This window comes from Triticum dicoccoides, chromosome 5B (genome assembly GCF_002162155.2).
Source record: "Triticum dicoccoides isolate Atlit2015 ecotype Zavitan chromosome 5B, WEW_v2.0, whole genome shotgun sequence".
Classification (NCBI taxonomy): Eukaryota; Viridiplantae; Streptophyta; class Magnoliopsida; order Poales; family Poaceae; genus Triticum; species Triticum dicoccoides.
In genome coordinates this window covers 219,128,802-219,136,301 of record NC_041389.1, presented here as the reverse complement: position 1 = coordinate 219,136,301, position 7,500 = coordinate 219,128,802, and positions in this window count along the sequence as shown.

The following is a 7,500-nucleotide window of genomic DNA, read 5'->3' as shown; positions in this document are numbered from 1 at the left end:
ATAATCTAGTTCACATCGGTATGTGATTAATACCCAAAGAGTACTAAGGTGTGATCATGTTTTGCTTGTGAGAGAGGTTTAGTCAACGGGTCTGCCATACAATGCTTTGCACGGAGCTACTCAAGTTAATTGCTCCCACTTTCAATATGTATCCAGATTGAGACTCAGAGTCATCTGGATCGGTGTAAATCTTGCATCGACGTAACTCTTTACGACAAACTCTTTATCACCTCCAGAACCGAGAAATACTTCCTTAGTCCTTTTAGGTTACTAAGAATAACTTTGACAGCTATCCAGTGATACACTCCTGGATACTATCGTACCCCCTTGCAAAACTCATAGCAAGGCACACAACTAGTCTAGTACATAGCATGGCATACTTTATAGAACCAATGACTGAGGCATAGGGAATGACTTTCATTTTCTTTCTATCTTCTGCCGTGGTATGGCTTTGAGTCTTACTCAACTTTACAGCTTGTAATACAGGCAAGAACTTCTTCTTTGACTGACCCATTTTGAACTCTTTCAAAATCTTGTCAAGGTATGTACTCATTGAAAAAATTTATCAAACGTCTTGATCTATCTGTATAGATCTTGATGCCCAATATGTAAGCAGCTTCACCGAGGTCTTTCATTGAAAAACTCTTATTCAATTATCCTTTTATGCTATCCAGAAATTCTACATCATTTCCAATCAACAATATGTCATCCACATATAATATTAGAAATGCTATAGAGATCCCACTCACTTTCTTGTAAATACAGGCTTCTCCAAAAGTCTGTATAAAACCATATGCTTTGATCACCTCATCAAAGCATATATTCCAACTCTGAGATGCTTGCACCCGTCCATAAATGGATCGCTGGAGCTTGCACACTTTGTTAGCACCTTCAGGATCGACAAAACCTTCTGGTTGCATCATATACAACTCTTCTTTAAGAAATCCATTAAGGAATGCAATTTTGACATCCATTTGCCAGATTTCATAATCATAAAATGGGGCAATTGCTAACATGATTCGGACAGACTTAAGCATTGCTACGGGTGAGAAAGTCTCATCGTAGTCAATTCCTTGAACTTGTCGAAAACCCTTTGCGGCAAGTCGAGCTTTATAGACAGTAACATTACCATCAGTGCCAGTCTTCTTCTTGAAGATCCATTTATTCTCTAGGGGTCGCCTATCATCGGGCAGATCCACCAAAGTCCACACTTTGTTCTCATACATGGATCCTATCTCAGATTTCATGGCCTCAAGCCATTTATCGGAATCTAGGTTCATCATAGCTTCTCCATAGTTCATAGGTTCATCATGGTCAAGTAACATGACCTCCAGAACAGGATTACCGTACCACTCTGGTGCGGATCGTGCTCTGTTTGACCTACGAGGTTCTGTAGCAACTTGATCTGTAGTTTCATGATCTTTATCATTAGCTTCCTCTCTAGTTGGTGTGGGCATCACGGGAACAGATTTCTCAGATGAGCTACTTTCCAAATTGAGAGCCGGTACAATTACCTCATCAAGTTCTACTTTCCTCCCACTCACTTCTTTCGAGAGAAACTCCTTCTCTAGAAAGGTTCCATTCTTAGCAACAAAAATATTGCCTTCGGACTTGTGGTAGAAGGTGTACCCAATTGTTTCCTTAGGGTATCCTATGAATATGCACTTGTCCGATTTGGGTTCGAGCTTATAAGGCTGAAGCCTTTTGACATAAGCATCGCATCCCCAAACTTTAAGAAACGACAGCTTAGGTTTATTGCAAAACCACGGTTCATACGGTGTCATCTCAACGGACTTTGACGATGCCTTGTTTAAAGTGAATGCATCTGTCTCTAATGCATAACCCCAAAATGATAGTGGTAAATTGATAAGAGACATCATAGATCACACCATATCTAATAAAGTGCGGTTACGATGTTCGGACTCACCATTACGTTGTGGTGTTCCAGGTGGCGTGAGCTGTGAGACTATTCCACATTGTTTTAACTGAAGGCCAAACTCGTACTCAAATATTCACCTCCACGATCAGATCGTAGAAACTTTATTTTCTTGTTACGATGATTCTCCACTTCACTCTGAAATTCATTGAACTTTTCAAATGTTTCAGACTTGTGTTTCATTAAGTAAATATACCCGTATCTACTTAAATCATATGTGAAGGTTAGAAAATAATGATACCCGCCTCGAGCCTCAACACACATTGGACCGCATACATCGATATGTATTATTTCCAATAAGTCATTAGCTCGTTCCATTGTTCTGGAGATCGAAGTTTTAGTCATCTTGCCCATGAGGCATGGTTTGCAAGTATCAAATGATTCACAATCAAGTGAATCCAAAAGTCCATCTGCATGGAGTTTCTTCATGCGCTTTACACCAATATGACCTAAACGGCAGTGCCACATGTATGTTGCACTATCATTATTAACTTTATATCTTTTGGCATCAATATTATGAATATGTGTATCACTACGATCGAGATTCAATAGACCATTAACATTGGGTGTATGACCATAGAAGGTTTTATTCATGTAAACAGAATAACAATTATTCTCTGTCTTAAATGAATAACCGTTTTGCAATAAACATGATCTAATCATATTCATGATCAACGCAAATACCAAATAACATTTATTTATGTTTAATACTAATCCCAAAAGTATAGGGAGTGTGTGATGATGATCATATCAATCTTGGAACCACTTCCAACACACATCATCACTTCACCCCCAACTAGTCTCTATTTATTCTGCAACTCCTGTTTCGAGTTACTAATCTTAGCAACTGAACAAGTATCAAATACCCAGGGCCACTATGAGCACTAGTAAGGTACACATCAATAACATGTATATCAAATATACCTTTGTTCACTTTGCCATCCTTTTTATCCGCCAAATATTTGGGGTAGTTCCGCTTCTAGTGACCATTTCCTTTGCAGTAGAAGCACTCAGTTTCAGGCTTAGGTACAGCTTTGGGCTTCTTCACGGGAGTGACAACTTTCTTGCCATTTTTTGAAGTTCCCTTTCTTTCCCTTTGCCCCTTTCTTCAAACTAGTGGTCTTGTTTAATCATCAACACTTGATGCTTTTTCTTGATTTCTACCTTCCTTGATTTCAGCATCACGAAGATCTCAGGAATCGCTTTCGTCATCCCTTGCATATTATAGTTCATCATGAAGTTCCAGTAACTTGGTGATGGTGACTAGAGAACTCTGTCAATCACAATCTTATCTGGAAGATTAACTCCGAGTTGATTCAAGCGATTGTAGTACCCAGATATTCTAAGCATATGCTCACTAGCTGAGCTATTCTCCTCCATCTTTTAGGCGAAGTACTTGTCAGAGGTCTCATACCTCTCGACACGAGCGTGAGTCTAAAATACCAGTTTCAGCTCTTGGAACATCTCATATGCTCCATGGCGTTCAAAACATTTTTCAAGTCCCAGTTCTAAGCCGTAAAGCATGGTGCACTAAACTATCAAGTAGTCATCATATTGAGCTAGCCAAACGTTCATAACATCTGCATCTGCTCCTTCAATAGGTCTGTCACCTAGAAGGTGCATCAAGGACATAATTCTTCTGTGCAGCAATGAGGATAAATCTCATATCACGGACCCAGTCCGCATCATAGCTACTATCATATTTCAACTTAGTTTTCTCTAGGAACATATCAAAAAATATAGGTTAGCAACAATGCGAGCTATTGATCTACATCATAATTTGCAAATACTATCAGGACTAAGTTCATGATAAACTAAAGTTCAATTAATCATATTACTTAAGAACTCCCACTTAGATAGATATCCCTCAAGTCATCGAGATACGAGATCCAAATCAACTAAACCATGTCCGATCATCACGTGAGATGGAGTAGTCATCAATGGTGAACATATCTATGTTGATCATATCCACTATATGATTCATGTTCGACCTTTCGGTCTCCAGTGTTTTGTGGCCTTATCTGTATATGCTAGGCTCGTCAAGTTTAACCTGAGTATTCCGCATGTGCAAAACTGGCTTGCACCTATTGTATTTGAACATAGAGCCTATCACACCCGATCATCACGTGGTGTCTCAGCATGAAGAACTTTCGCAATGATGCATACTCGGGAAGAACACTTATACCTTGAAATTTTAGTAAGGGATCATCTTATAATTCTATCATCGTACTAAGCAAAATAAGATGCATAAAGATAAACATCACATGCAATCGAAATATGTGACATGATATGGCCATCATCATCTTGTGCTTTTGATCTCCATCACCAGAGCAACGTCATGATCTCCATCGTCACCGGCTTGACACCTTGATCTCCATTGTAGCGTCGTGGTCGTCTCGCCAACTATTGCTTCTACGACTATTGCTACCGCTTTGTGATAAAGTAAAGCAATTACATGGCGTTTGTATTTCATACAATAAAGCGACAACCATATGGCTCCTGCCAGTTGCCGATAACTTTTACAAAACATGATCATCTCATACAACAACGTATATCATGTCATGTCTTGACCATATCACATCACAACATGCCCTGCAAAAACAAGTTAGATGTCCTCTACTTTGTTGTTGCAAGTTTTACGTGGCTACTACGGGCTTCTAGCAAGAACCGTACTTACCTACGGTCACAAAACCACAATGGTGATTTATCAAGTTTGTTGTTTTAACCTTCACAAGGATCGGTCGCAGTCAAATTCGATTCAACTAAAGTTGGAGAAACAGACTCCCGCCAGCTACCTTTATGCAAAACTAATTGCATGTCTGTTGCTCGAACCGGTCTCATGAACGCGAGCATGTAAGGTTGGCTCGGGCCACTTCATCCCACAATACCGCCAGATCAAAATAAGACATTGGTGGTAAGCAGTATGACGATCACCGCCCACAACTCTTTGTGTTCTACTCGTGCATATCATCTATGCATAGACCTGGCTTGGATGCCACAGTTGGAAACGTAGCATGCAATTTCAAAAAAAATCTACGTCCATGCAAGATCTATCTAGGAGACGCATAGCAACGAGAGGGGGAGAGTGTGTCCATGTACCCTGGTAGACCGAAAGCGGAAGCGTTAACTTAACACGGTTGTTGTAATTGAACGTCTTCTTGAAACAATCGATCAAGTATCAAACGTACGGCACCTCCGAGTTCTGCACACGTTCAGCTTGATGACATCCCTCGAACTCTTGATCCAGTAGAGGTACGAAGGAGATGAGTTCCATCAGCACAACAGCATGGTGACGGTGATGGTGATGTGATCCGCGCAGCGCTTCGCCTAAGCACTACGACAATATGACCGGAGGAGTAAACGGTGGAGGGGGGCACCGCACACGGCTAAGACAATTGATGTGTCTATGGGTGCCCCCTGCCCCTGTATATAAAGGAGGGAGAGGGGAGAGGGACGGCCAAGGAACGCCCCCAAGGGGGGGAGTCCTACTAGGACTCCCAGTCCAATTCGGACCCCCCCTTCCTTTTCGGAGGGGGGAAAGAGGGAAGGGAGAGATAGAGAAGGAAAGGGGTGGCATGCCCTCTCCCTAGTCCAATTCGGACTCCCCATGGGGGGGCGCCACCTCCTGTGGCCTGCCTCCTCCTATCCCCTATGGCCCAATAAGGCCCATTACTTCCCCCCGGGGGGGTCCGGTAACCCCTCGGTACTCCGAAAAATACCCGAACCACTCCGGAACCATTCCGGTGTCCGAATATAACCTTAAAATACATCATCTTTACCTCTCAACCATTTCGAGACTCCTCGTCATGTCTGTGATCTCATCCGGGACTCCAAACAACATACGATCACCAAAACACATAACTCATATAATACATATCGTCATCGAACGTTAAGCATGCGGACCCTATGGGTTCAAGAACTATGTAGACATGACCGAGACACCTCTCCAATCAATAACTAATAGCAGAACCTGGATGCTCATATTGGTTCCCACATATTCTACAAAGATCTTTATCGATCGAACCATAATGTCAACATACGTTATTCCCTTTATCATCGGTATGTTACTTGCTCGAGATACGATCGTTGGTATCTTCATACCTAGTTCAATCTCGTTACCGGCAAGTCTCTTTACTCGTTCCGTAATGCATCATCCTGCAACTAACTCATTAGATGTGCATTATCGAGAGGACCCATAGATACCCCTCCGATACTTGGAGTGACAAATCCTAATCTCGATCTATGCCAACCCAACAAACACCTTCGGAGATACCTGTAGAGCATCTTTATAACCACCCAGTTAAATTGTGAAGTTTGATAGCAACCAAGGCATTCCTCCGGTGTCCGGGAGTTGCATAATATCATAGTCAGAGGAATATGTATTTGACATGAAGAAAGCAATAGCAATAAAATTGATCGATCGTAATGCTAAGCTAACGGATGGGTCTTGTCCATCACATCATTCTCCTAGTGATTTGATCATGTTCATCAAATGACAACACATGTTTATGGCTAGGAAACTTAACCATCTTTGATTAACGAGCTAGTCAAGTAGAGGCATACTAGGGACACGGTGTTTTGTCTATGTATCCACACATGTATTAATTTTCCGGTCAATACAATTCTAGCATGAATAATAGACATTTATCATGATATAAGGAAATATAAAATAACAACTTTATTATTACCTCTAGGGCATATTTCCTTCGATTCTTCCCCCTTACAGCTCTGACCCACTAGCTATGTCTTCGCACCCAAGGAAGTGCCTCCTTATCCTCTGTGACAGCTGGGACCCACTGGGTCAAACCGTACATACGGTTATCTGTCAGGTCGCAAATGTATACGTACATACTGGTCGGTCACCCTTTCTGCAACGATGAACCATCGCCGAGTAAGGAGATGCATGTGTCGTAGTAAGTGCGCAGACGTAGCATGTCACACAGTCTCGTCTATATATATCACGTACACGTATGTACAGCCAGCTGCAAGAAAGTAAATATAGCTATGTACGTACATACGGGCGGGGTCTCGAACGTGTATGCATGCATACATACGGCCAGGGCTCGTGTACATGGAGAGGCAACGGACGGTAGCGACGTCGCCTGTTCATCGGCAGCTAACCGCTGGGTCGGAAAGGAGGAAACAACGCCATGTTCACCGGGAGCCCAGTGAATGGTCGAAACACGTCTTGTTCATCGAGAGCGAAACCACTGGGTCAGAACACGTCATGTTCATCGAGAGCCAACCGGGTTGGACGGAATAGCCGGAACGGGATCTAGCGTACTGCAAAAAGGAGCAAAATGGCCTTCTGTTCGATCGCATACGATCAAAAAATGGTATTGTTCATTGAAAAGGGCCTGGCGTACCGCAGAACGAAGGAAACGGCCTTCTGTTCGAGTGCCTACGGTCGAAACGGGGTGCTGTTGATCGGGAGGGGTGTGGCATACCGCAAAACGGAGGAAACGGACTTGTGTTGGAGCGTGTACATTAGAAACGGGGTCCTGTTCATCGGGAGGGGTGTGGCGTACCGCAAAATAGGAGGAAACGACCTATTGTTCATCCAC